General features: G+C 37.9%; 1 long non-coding RNA gene across 5 annotated transcripts in view; it reads right to left on the bottom strand.

Moving 5' to 3' along the window:
• Positions 1–13,739, bottom strand: part of LOC144297949 (uncharacterized) — a 114,220-nt gene that overhangs the window by 72,204 nt on the left and 28,277 nt on the right. For 2 of the 5 annotated variants that reach the window (XR_013364896.1, XR_013364899.1), the window contains exons 3-4: positions 10,875–11,250; positions 8,062–8,151 (exon numbers count right to left, since the gene is read on the bottom strand). This is a non-coding gene — a long non-coding RNA (uncharacterized LOC144297949). Of the gene's footprint in view, positions 1–8,061; positions 8,152–10,274; positions 10,531–10,874; positions 11,251–13,739 lie in introns of those variants that run through there. The other 3 variants (XR_013364900.1, XR_013364898.1, XR_013364901.1) reach the window with 3 other exon arrangements.

Below are 13,739 nucleotides of genomic sequence, written 5' to 3'. Positions count from 1 at the left end.
GGCAATCTGTATCTAAACTTTATTGCAGATCACATTTTAATTAGTGTTCAAAACCTATATTTCTGGCATGTTTTAGGGAGTCCAGTGTCAAGTATGTTGATCTTAGAAACCTTCCAATACCAAGCAACATAACAGAAACTTGAGGGCAAATTTTTCAAGAACTTGAAATTCCTTCTTAGCTTATATTCTTAAAACCCTATCATTATGTTGAGTTGGTATACCCCAGAAACACACCCTCCTAAACTGGCCTAGCTCTCCACAGAAAAGCTGTCATTAAGCTATGGTTTAATACTTTAGGTTTAATTGAAGGTCAGTATGAGAAATAGTCATGTGAAACACATTTCTGCCTATGCTACAAAACCACATTTATACATGACATCTATTATATTCTGTGATATTCCTCATGTAAGAAGCCATATAAACTCCTCCTAAAAGTTTCTCTGAAAATGAGGTTTCTAGTTTTGCTTTTATTTGAAATAATTGCTAAAGCAACTAAAATATGTCAGGTTTCTGAAATGTTCCTACCCTAAAATGGTTCCTCCATTCTTTTCAATATTTACTCATAATGACCTATTTTGTATCTTTGAAAAACATGTCATCTCAAATTATTTTTAGAAAAAATTGAATATAAATGAAGAATTAGAGTTAGTTATAGTATAAATAAATCACAGAGACATAAAGTACAGCATAGGGAATATAGTCAATAATACTGGGATTTTTTTCTTATAGTTCCATTGAGATATAATTGACATAATCATTGTATAAGTTTACAGTGTAGTAACTTGTCATCCATATATTGCAAAATGATTACCACAAGTTTAGTAACATCCATCACCTCATATAGTTACAAATCTTTTTCTTGTGATAACAACTTTTAGGGTTTAATCTCTAAAACATTTTTCAAATGTACCATACAGCAATGTTAACTATAGTCATCATGTTGTACATTACACTTCCAAAATGTATTTATCTTATAACCGCAAATCAAGAGGTACAAACTTCTAGTTGTAAGGCAAATACTTTGAAGAGTTTTAATGAAAATATATAATAGCTTCACATTCAACAGACCTAGAATTGAAATCTAGTTCCACCACTACCTAGCAGTGAAGTTTGAGCAGGTGTCTTAAACTCTCTGATCCACAATTTACTTATCTTGCAAGGGCTTATGTATCCTTACTGATTGGTAGGCAGTAACATTAGAGAATACAGTCAATAATATTGTAATAACTGTATGGTGATGGATGGCAACTAGATAACATTTTATAATGTATGTGAATGTTGAATCATTATATTGTACACCTAAGACTAATAAGATATTGCATGTCAACTATACTTTAATAGGGGAGCCCCGGTGGCTCAGCAGTTTAGTGCCACCTTCGGCCTAGGGTGTGATCCTGGAGACCCGGGATTGAGTCCCATGCGGGCTCCCTGCATGGAGCCTGCTTCTCCCTCTGCCTGTGTCTCTGCCTCTCTCTCTCTGTCTCATGAATAAATAAATAAAATTTTTTTAAAAACTATACTTTAATAAAAAAGTATTATTTATGATGGGGCACCTGGGTTGCTCATTCAGTTAAGCATCTGCCTTCAGATCAGGTCATGGTCTCGTGGGATGGAGCCCCACATGGAGCCTCGCATCAGGCTCCCTGTTCAGCGGGCAGTCTGCTCCTCCTTCTCCCTCTGCTGCTCCCCCCTACTTGTGGTTTCCTTCTCTCTAACTCTCTCTCTCTTTCAAATAAATAAATAAAATCTTTTTTTTAAAGTATTATTTATGATGAGGTGGTTAATTAGGCTAAACAGCAATAGAATAACCACATAAGACATAAAAATATGTGTGTATGCATATGTATTCATATGTGTATATATACATAAAGATATATGTGTGTTTGTGTATGTATATATATATGTATGTATACATATGCATATATAGAATATATCACAAAGGGAAAAGTATGCAGTGAATGATAAAGACAATTCATCATCCATAGGTTTGAAAGGTTTCTCATAGGAGAAAATCACAATGTGCTGAAGGGGGTGCATTAGTTTATAAATTCCACAAACATTTGTTACACTGCTTCTATGTGCTAGGCACTGAGCTAGATGATTCAAAGTTGCATTAGGCAAAACCTCTGTTCTCAAGGAGTTTTCAGTCCAGTGGGACAGGATATGGTGGGCAGACAAGTAAATTTATTATATGAATGTGTTATGAGAGGAATGCTCTGGATGCTAATGAGAGTCTGAAGCCAGACTCGAAGCATGGGAAAAATTTGGAAAGGCAAAAAGGCCATGCCGTAGATCAGTCACCACCAAAACAGGGGTATAGGTCAGAAGACTGAGGGAGTAGATTTGAAGACAGCAGGCATACTGGTTCGTCTAGAAGAGAAGGTTTGTAGAAAGCCCTGAATAGGTATTTTACTCCAGTAAGAAGTTTATACCCAGTGTTAATTTTGTATTTCTCTGAACTATTTTCTGTTACTTCCTTGTCAACTTTTATATAAGCATTAAAAGGTAATTCTTAGTACAAGGTTGCGGTAGAGTGATTGCAAAATGGCCCCAATTCCCCACCCCCTAACCCCCGCTGCCCTCCACCCCCCAAATCCACATCCCTCGCAGTGTGAGCTTACAGCTCTTCCCAGGGTGAGGTGGAAGCTATTACTTTCACCTTTGAATCTGGATCTGACCTTCTGACTTCGTTGGGCCAGGAGAATTATAGTATGCAGGGTCTGAGCCTCAAGAAAACTTGTGTGTTTTTTTCTCTCTTATGGAACCCTGAGTTTCCCATGAGACCAAGTCTAGGCTAGTGCACTGGAGGATGAGAGGCCATGAGGAACAGTGATAAATTATCCCAGCCAAGATCCCCAATGTGTCAAAGAATATAGCAACGATCAATAAACCACCTCGCAAACCAGCAGCTGACTAAGATGAATGAGGGAGCCCCACCACGTCCAGCTCAAATCAGCAAAACCACTCAGTTGACCTGAAGGCTCACGAGACTTGATAAATGGCTGATGTTTTATATCAATATCATTGAGGCATTTTATTATGCAGCAATAGCTAACCAAAGAATTTCAGGGAAAAAAGGAATCAAGGTATTATGGAAACATAAGGGGAAATGGGAATAAAGCACCCTGAAAAAGTCAAGAAAACCTCTATTCTGGGCTCTGTTGTTAACAGTCTGGTGCTGCTGAGCAATTTATGTAAGATTTTGGACCTTAGTTTTCATAACTGTAGTTTAGATGAGTATTTCTAATTAAGATTGGAAGAGTAAAAGCATTTTAATTTCACTTCTTTCTTGAAACACACCAGAAAAAGACTAACAGAGAGGGAAAGTTTCCATCCGTAAAAAGAAAAGAGTACACTGCAAAATTAAAAACATATCTATACAAAAGTTTGCTAAGTTCATAGCATCGTTATTCATAACAGCCAAAAAGTGGAAACAATCCAGATGTCCATCAGAAAATGAGTGAAGTAATAACATGTGGTATATCCAAACAATGAAGTATTATTTGGCAATAAAGATAAAGTACCGATTCATGTTGCAGCATGAATAATCCATGAAAACATGTGAAGTGAAAAAAGCCATAGAAAATCACATACTGTAATATTCCACTTCTGTGAAATGTCCAGAATAAGCAAATCCATATAGACAGTCGAGTAGTGGTTTACAGGGACTTGGGGGAGGAAATCTAATTGGGAGTGACTGCTAACAGGTATAAAGTTTCTTTGAGTGGGGGAATAATATACTCTGGAATTAGATAGTGGTGTTGACTATACAATATCATGAATATACAAAAAAAATAATAACCCAACCACAGTGGATTTTATACTTTAAAAGGATGAATTTTATGATATGTGAATTATATACCTATTTTTTTAAATGTTAAAAGAAAGGGGGGGGAGGGTGCTTGACTGGCTCAGTCAGAAGAGCATGCAACTCTTGATCTCAGGTTCATGAATTCAAGCCTGATATTGGGTGTAGAGATTACTTTCTTTTTTCTTTTTTTTTTTTTTAAAGATTTTATTTATTTATTCATGAGAGAGAGAGACAGAGAATAGGCAGAGGGAGAAGCAGGCTCCCTGTGGGGAGCCTGATGCAGGTCCTTGATTCTAGGACCCTGGGAACACAACCTGAACCAAAGGCAGATGCTCAACCACTGAGTGACCCAGGTACCCCAGAGATTATTTTAAATAAACAAACTTTTAAAAATGCATTTTTAAAAAAGGAGCTACAACCTCAAATCAGACTAAGAAATATAATACCCCAAACTATCAAATCTGCACTAAAATGGCAATACATTACCACAGTGGTGATACCATATGCAAGACTTCTCCTTGCAATGCTAAAGGAAGAGAGAGAGTGTGGATTTCTAATGAGAAATTGGATTTCAGGTATTTAGTTGTGGGATATACTTGTAAGGCCCAAGGACAAACATATTTTTTGAGAGGATGCTGAAAATAACAGATCTTGGTAGAACCACAGATTGTCCCAGAGCATTTATTTCTTCCTTACAACCCCCCCCCGCCCCGGCCCCGCCATAGTATTATCCATCAGATAGCTGTCTCTATTCAAAATGAGAGTTAGGGACCAGCTTGAGATCTGTTCACAGAGTTTAGCTAGGTTACTCCAGGGCATTGCTACCTCAGCATCTATTTTGTTTGGTCAGGTGGCCTGCAGCGACCTTAAACGGATACTAGCCCCTCATGCAAGTACATGCTAGATAGTAACCTTCAGAGTTATTACAAGCAAATGTAAGTTCATGATGTAATTTTCCCATAATCCTTGTGATCAACAGTTGGCCTTGCCTCCCAGTACCAGTATGCTTTCTGTGCCCCTTAGATAAAACCCTGCTGTTTGGGTTTGAATTAACCAACCCAGCCTTAGCCTGGAAAACCTAAATCACCCCACCTATGGAACCTTATAAAGGTGTGTGCCCCATATTTTGCCTCACTTTTGCACCCTACCTTGATCTCACCACGTGAGACTCCTAGAAGCATGCTTTGCTCTTTCTCCAGGGCCTATGAGTAACAAACTTCTCTATTTCTATTTCTCTTGTGGCCTGTTGAGCAGCTTGCCACTGGCACCCTGTGCTCCACTTAACAAATGTTATTTTAACAAAGTGTGACCCCTCTTGGCAGATATTACCAAATAAAAATGAGGGTAGGAAAGAACAAAGTAAAAAAGTAGATGAAGAAAAATATCCCACAAAGGGAATCCCAGGGATACATATAGTTCTCCATATTTTAAAAGAAGTGACATGCACCATGATGACTCAAAAAAGAAAGAAAGGACAAAGAAAAAGAAAACACAGCCTGGAATCAAAATGTGCACAAGTTCAGGGATGTTGCAAGACAACAGAAGGAAATGAAAAATTAGTTGGTCAAGTCAAAGGAAAAAATGGAATAGAAATATGAAAGCATTATTGAAACAAAGGGCATATTAGTAGTAACAAACATTGAAACATCCCTACTAAAAATGTGATTGGGATTGCAATGGTCAGGTTTGAGAATATCATACAAAACAAAATGAAAAAGAACAAAGAAAATGATTGTTGTGGGGACATGTGGGTGGCCCAGTGGGTGCCTGATTCTATTCAGGGCATGATCCTGGGGTCCTGAGACCAAGTCCCACATCAGGTTCCTGGCCGGGAGCCTGCTTCTCCCTCTGCCTCTCTCTGTGTCTTTCATGAATAAATAGATAAAATCTTAAAAAAAAAAAAAAAGGAAATAAAAGGAATGTAGGAAGAGGTGATAGATATGGAAGACATACAAAGGAGATGAAGTAATGGTTGACACTGTATTAGTTTCCTATGGGTGCTGTAACAAATTATCCCAAACTTAGCAGCTTAAAACAACACAAACTTATTATCTTAGAGTTTTGGAAGTCAGATGTCCAAAATGGGCTTCACTGATCTAAATTAAGGTGTCTACAGGCCTGCATTCCTTCTGAACACTGTAAGGAAAAATCATTTCCTTGCCTTTTCCAGCTGTTAGAAGATGCCTGAATTACTTGATGCATAGCCGCTTCTTCCATTTTCTTTTTTTTAATTTTTTTATGATAGTCACACACACACACACACACACACACACAGAGAGAGAGAGAGAGGCAGAGACATAGGCAGAGGGAGAAGCAGGCTCCATGCATGCGGAGTCCGACTTGGGATTCGATCCCGGGACTCCAGGATCGCGCCCTGGGCCAAAGGCAGGTGCTAAACCGCTGAGCCACCCAGGGATCCCTCCTTCTTTCATTTTCAAAGCCAGCAGTGCAGTGATTTCACATTTCTGACTCAGTTTCCATCCTCACACATTCTCTCTGATGTTTTAAAGGACTCTTGTGATTAAATCGGACTCGCTTGGATAATCTAGGATAATCTCATTATCTCAAAATCCTTAACTGCATTTACTTAGGTCCTTTTCCATGTAATATAACAAGTTTCAGGAACTAGGATGTGGGCATCTTCTGGGGTGGGAGTGGGGAGCACCACTCTGTCTACCATAGACGCCAACATATATCCTGGTGAAATTTCAGAAGTTTAAGGATTAAAAAAATCACATGGGAATCACAGGCAGGAAAGGTAAGTGACATACAAAAGAAAAGTTAGTTTACCTCATATTTTTCTTTGGAAATAATAACAGAAGGCTAAAGTAGTATTAACGAAAAGCTGAGAAGAAAAAAGTGAGACTCAAGAATTTCATACCCCCTAAATTATCCTTCAAGTGTAAAGACAAAACATTCCAAATATACAAGCCATCATGCCCATAAATCCTGTTTGGGAAAAGGAAATTCTTGAAGATGAAGTCCAATCAATTAAGAGTTGAATAGAAATAAAGGACCTAGCTTGCAACAGGAAAGTTAAAATGACTGATGGTGAACTTGAATGCATTTGAACATAAAACTAAAACCAAAAGGGTGCAGTGTGGAAGTACACTTTTAGAGTCCCACCCAGAAGGCCTTTACCTGGATGCCCCAGAGGAAACAGAGTGCCCATTTCTTAGGTGCTATGAATATTAGATACTAATGTACTAAAGGTGACCAGCTGCTCCCTCTCCAGAGAAGTGCCCTCAACTCTTAGAAGAGATTTATTGCCAGGAAGTTATAGTCTACCCCTAAGCAACCAGGGACAAACATACAGCGAATGACTGACCAATACGAGGATACACATTTGTGATGTGGCTTATACTCCAGAGTTCAGCCATAGGATGGAGGTGAGACTAGACCTTATGTAAGGTCACATCCTTGCTATCTTACTTCATCCCCTTCATTACGGGTTTTACCTAAGGGGTCTCCCTCAGGACATCATACACACATGGATACCCTTCTCAGGCTCCACTTTGGGCTTGACGTTCATGCACTATGGTCTGATAGTCCTTGTACTTATCCCTTCTTCTCTTCCCTTGTTGTTCAAATATTTATCAGTTCCTTCTTATGTGCAAGACATTTGTTTATATGTAGCCAAACATCAGGAAGCTGTGGTGAGACTGTAAGAACTCACTTTAATTATTTCTTTAGAAGTCAATCTTGGTCAGGAGATCTTTACATCCAACTTTAAAACAATCTTGACTTACTTTTAGTCTGGTCAATCGATTTCACAATTCAGCAAAGATAGGAATAAAAGAGAATTTCCATGCCCTCTGCAAGCAGGATCTTTACCCTCATGAGTAATATATTTATAAGGCTCTTCCAAGATTCTCTTCCAAGATTACACACACACACACACACACACACACACACACACACACCTAGGACACTCTCTAGATCCATTTACACAGGAAGTTAAAAGGAACCCATAACTTGAAGTCTATTATGTCTGTTCTTACAAGCCAAAATAATACTTGAGGTTAAAGACGTAAAGCTGAATTGGGTTAATTAGCCAGCGTTATTAAGCAGTTAACTTTATATGCCTCCTGGGATGGCTCATTTATTCACACTATACTGACTGTAAGAGAAAGACGGAAGAATCTGTTACTTATCGTACTTATACAATTTAAAATTTTGAAAAAGTCTAGGAGCTAAGAAATGGCATATCTTAAAATTTCTTTTTAATAGCCATGAGCTATTGAACTAACCGTAAAGCTGCTGTAGAACAAAGCTGCTTAGTAGAAAACAAGAGTCGAGTCGGATGGTAACAGTGAAACCATAAGCTGAATTCTTCATACCTGTCAGGGGAGCAGTTAGCAAAATCTTCAGGACAGCAAGTGAGCAGATGGAATAGGTCAATAGGTGGTGCTATTGCTATGTGGAATGCCCCAAAAAAGACAAAAGGAAGAATATGCTCTGGGAAAAATACCAGAAAGAACACAGGAAAAGAACATACCCCCAGTTTCTGAATTCTTCAAGAGGTGGCATTATCATTTCCTCATACTTCCTGTTTGAGCTTGAACCATCACTTTGTCATTAACTCATTGAGTTGAAGTATTCAATTTTTGTGTCCCAAGCCAATGCCATGTCCATTTCATACATTTGTCATAAGGAAGGATATCTATTTCAATAGACCTCTGACATTTCTCACCTAGCTTGAAAAGACATCTTAACCCACATGCAGAAGTAAATACACACTGTGACAGAGGTCTTTAAAAATAGAGGAAGTAAAATAAATAAATAAAAATAGAGGAAAGTGGAAAGCTCCAGGGTGGAGGCATCTGATTTCGACAACTTTTGGTAAAATGATTCCACAGTAATTGGGGTGGGGGGTGGGGGGGGCGAGGGGGTGGTTTAGAATGAAATAATTCCTTAACTTCCCAAAATAAAATGACAGAAAAGTTTCAGTAAAGTCTTGTAAAATTTGGAATAGTTCTCAAAAGGAGCAGTAGCCATGGGGAGAGAAAGAGGGCAATGTAGGTAGTTAATAAATTGCAAAGAATCTTTCCAGCATTGAATTATGCACAGCGAATGGATTTTTTTCTTTCTTCCTTTGTGATAGGATTCATCATCTTAACGTTAGTTTTCTGAAATCAGTCTTCATGGTTTGAATAGAGGCCCAGGTTCAGAAAGGAAGTCACCTTGGGATAAATATTTGACACAAATAATCAACCAAATTGTGGAAATTCTACCACATTTGGCATGCATTTTAAGACTGATTTGTGGATACAAATTGTTTTTTTTTTATTTTTTTTTATTTTTATTTATTTATGATAGTCAGAGAGAGAGAGAGAGAGGCAGAGACACAGGCAGAGGGAGAAGCAGGCTCCATGCACCGGGAGCCCGACGTGGGATTCGGTCCCGGGTCTCCAGGATCGCGCCCTGGGCCAAAGGCAGGCGCCAAACCGCTGCGCCACCCAGGGATCCCCTACAAATTGTTTTTTACCCCAGTGGTCTCACAAGAAAATACTGGCCTCATGAATGAATCTAGTTAGCATCCTAAATTATCGCTATCCCTCAAAGAATCACAATCAACAAAAAAATAGTCATGTTGTACAGCAAGGTGAAATAAGAAACAACAAAAATAATGCTTTATAAATTTCATAAAGTTCTTTTTAGGCAACTCATAGTCTTATAGCCTTTAGAGATAGGCAAGGTAGCTAATGAAGTTAGCTTAAATAATTGAATACTTATAGAACGATTTCAGCATTTTGCATCTATTAACACGTATAATCCTTGCAATGACCATATGAGATAGGTCATATTATTGTCCTCCTTTCCTGACAGAACCCATTTAAGCACAGAAAAGTTTAAGTAGCTTCCCAAGCATTTACAACTAGTAATTGGCATTGCTGGAATTAAAACCCAGTCAAGCTGACTTGTGCAATCATTCAATCATTATTTTTAGGGATAAAAAAGGCATTGAAGTTTATAAGTTATTAAAGATGGTACCGAATTTAGAACTAAGGTCTTCATGATTTGTGGCCTTCCCCAAATTACATTCCATTTTGATTTGGACAACCCTAGACTTGCCAAAAATTACATCTTCCCTAGTCTGTACCAGTCTAGCTGGTCTACCACAGATACTTCTCTGCACTTGATCAGTAATTTGAGTTATCCTGTTCTCCCAGGAATTTTTCCAGACATCAGCTTTCACTTGAGAAGTTTACTGTGACTGGCATACTGCTGCCATCAGGGGATAAATGGTAAGAGAGAGAGATATCTCTGGACTTTAAGAGTCCAGACCTACCTCCATTCTGTCAAGAAAAAGGGAAAGTGAGAGATCCCTTTGGGTGCAGGCATCTAGCATTCCTGAAAGCAACAAGCCCAATCTCCAATATTTTTCAAAGGACAAATAAAAAGGATAGACTGGGAGTACAGAAATCCAAATCACAAGAAATAAGACAACACTCTTATTGGCCAAAAGTTTGCTGAGCTTTTTTGGTTTATTCATGTTTGGTAGGTTATTATAGTTTCTATAAAGAATACTGATTTTATCACTCAGCTTAGACTGAGTTATGCTACAGTAACAAAAGGCACCTACTACCATCAAATCTCAGTATCTTAAAACAGAATTTTCTTCTTGCTCATTTTATATGTCAATCATAGGTTGGCTTGGGCTCTTTCATCTGGAGCCCACTCAGGTTGAATGAGCAGCCTCCATCTGGGACCTGCCTCTGGGAAAAGAATGATGGTGAAATACCACAACAGCTCATAGAGCTTTTGCTCACAGTGCTCATCTAGCATTTCTGACTACATTTCATTAGCCAAACCAAGTCACATAGTCAAGCCTGCGGTCCATGGGCCTGGAAGGTTTAATCCCCTTATAGGGAGTAAGAGTTACCTTATACTGGGAACAATCATACAATCCGCGGGCTTGCTGAATTATATTGTATAGGTTTAGGGAGGCACCAATCTGAATAAATTAACAGGGTTAAAATGCAAGCCATGCTCCAGCAGCTTCAACTTAATGTCATGAAAGAAATATCAAAGAAGCCCCAGCATTGAAGTTTCTCCTAACCTTTCCCGGCAGTAGTCATTTCAAGCTGTGGCAGCTGACTGGAGAGGGCAAGCAGCAGAGCTCAGGGGGCTTCTGAGCCCAAAGTGCAATCATTTCTCCGGCACCAGCTTCACAGCATGGGCCAGGTCACACAGCTTCTTATCTTGTCACATTGGCAAAAATCCAGGCCTCGCTTTTAACTCACTGCATTGCAATTCTTTTCAAGTATATTGCCAGGACTTTATAAAGATTGATAGAGTGCTGGGAAGCCATTGGGTTGAAAGTCCAGATGTACATAAATCACGTCACAGCATCGTTTAATTCAGAATGTTTCTGCCCAAGTCATTACGGGATGGAAGCCGAGAGATTTATAGCGAGTCTTCTGGGATTTGCTGATCTGAAAGGCAAGAGATATTAAATGTATAATTTTGCTTCAGGAGTCACGGCAGTAGTTTTAAATCGACTGAAACCTTGATTGCTGCTGAATTAAAATGTATTTTAAATTATTGGAAATATATTTGGGGGGCACTTTAAGATGAAGAGTTGAGTGTGATGTTTGGCAGTCCAAACGAAGATCTCATTTGCACAAAGAAAGAAACCTATCCATCAATAAAAATGTATGTCAGCAAACCTTTTTATGTATTAAAGCAGTGTTATCCACCATAACTTTTGTTCTAGGTCTACTGATTTTTACATAAATCTACTTTAGGACACGAACCCAAGATCCTAGTGTTGGATGAGTGAATTTCCCATATCCGTATAGTCTTGAGCCTGAGATCAGTTTACATTTAAAATCATCCCAGGTTTCACACCAAGGGTCATGAAAGGCTACAATCCCAATTTATGACCTCAGGGTCTCGCACTAGCAGGCACCTTGAATTTTAAGCCTGCAAAGTAGATGAGGTTTGCTATAATTTTCTCAAAACCCAACCATTTCTGGATTGCTTCCTTTGTTAAAATCTCTCTCATTAAATCTCTAATACCTCATTTTCCCTTTTCCTATCAAAACCTATTCTTTAGAATGAATTATTTTTATTACAATTTTTTCAGCAGATCTTAATACCTCACTGACAGGAAATTATATGTTAGCATAGGCCACTGCATCAACTATCAATGAAAAACCCAATATTTTAGCCAAAGGAATGATGTTCTAATGGGAAATTAAAGACAATTAAAAGTGAAAGTAGGATATATTTCTCTTTTGTAAAATCATACAGTGGAGAAAATTTAAAAGCAATGATTCAAAAGGATAATTGGTTTGTACTGATGTTATGTTTCTGCCACCTCTGAAAAATTTACAGGAATTTTTGATAGAACAAATTTTTAAGGGAAACAGAGAAACTCCCTCCCTAGTGTGTCCTCTGAAAACATACTCTCTATCAGGAAGGAAAGTCTAAACTTGTGTTTTTTTCTAATAATTCTAAAATTAATTTAACTTTATATAAATAATGTGTCTGAGAAAATTTGAATGTACACATTCATTAAATGGTATATGTAAATTCAGTTTTATTAAATGTTCCTTTAAAAATAACAGTCCTTTAATTGTAATTACAATAGAAAATTTGAATTTTCCCCCTGACCTACTTCTCTAGAAGCTTTGTAAAGTCAGGAGGTTGAATTTATGGAATAATATTTAAAGGTGTTTGATTTTGAATTTCTTTGTTGGTTCTTTTAGTTGGGGACAAGCTTTTTCAGTAAAATGAAAAAGCACAACCAGGTCTCTCTCTCTCTGTTAAATTAGAGCATGTGTGTATTATTTAAGCTACACATACCTGTATTAAACGTCAAAATGCCATTATCAACATTATTTTATGTTTATTGTTTAATCTTATCTGCAGAAACCACCCTGAGATCATGACTTGAGCCAAGGTCAAGAGTTGGATGCTCAACCAAATGAGCCACCTGGGTGCCTCATGAGATTGATTGAGCCCCACATCAGGCTCCACACTCAGCAGGGAGTGCACTTGAGATTCCCTCTCCCTCTGCTTCTCCCCACTCTTGCACAAGTGTGCATTCTCTCTCTCTTCCTCTCTCTCTCTCTCAACCCCTCTGTCTAAATTAAATAAATACAATCTTTTAAAAAGCACAGTTTGGGGCACCTGGTGTCTTAGTTGGTTAAGCATCTGCCTTCTGTTCAGGTCATGATCTCAGGGTCCTGAGATCAATCCTGCATCAGTTCTCTGCTCAGTGGGGAATCTGCTTTACCCTCTCCCTCTGCACCTACCCCTACTCATGCTCTTCCTCTCAAATCAATAAATAAAAGCATTTCTTTTCTTTAAAAAAAAAGCACATTTCAGCTTAGTTAGCTTCATTTGAAGATACAGTATCATCATCATTCAACTTTATATATTTTCTTGGATTCTCTTATTATCTTTCATTTACCTTGTTAACTAAGAAATATCCTGGTTATTTTGTTTTTAGAACATCACAGTTTTTAATCATGCCATTTAATACAAGAAGGTGACTGTCTTCTTAAAAACTATCTCTAATAGCCTACTAACTTCCTTTTCTAATTTGAATTTATTACCTTGTATGTCTGCTACTGAGGTATGATTCTGGGATTTAATTCCATTGTTTTGTTGGTTAAATTCCCAGTTTTTTAATATGCCACAAATTCCCTTTTTAAAAAGGAAATATTTTATTGGACTATACCCTCTAATGAATTTTTTTTCAAACACATGCAGGAGAGGTAAACTGAGTCTTTGCATGTTTGAAAATGGCTTTATTCTCCTTTCATACTTTATTGGCATATTTTAATTTCCCAAATGACATCAAATTTCTACTGTAGCCTTACAAGTTATAAATGCACATTAGTGTGTTCCTATTCCTTGGAAATGACAATCCAAGTGACTCAGTTACACAGTTAAGGGAATAAAATAAATCCCT

This window comes from Canis aureus, chromosome 26, assembly GCF_053574225.1.
Source record: "Canis aureus isolate CA01 chromosome 26, VMU_Caureus_v.1.0, whole genome shotgun sequence".
NCBI lineage: Eukaryota > Metazoa > Chordata > Mammalia > Carnivora > Canidae > Canis > Canis aureus.
The sequence above is the reverse complement of the archived record's forward strand: the minus strand, read 5'-3'. Positions and strand labels throughout refer to the sequence as shown.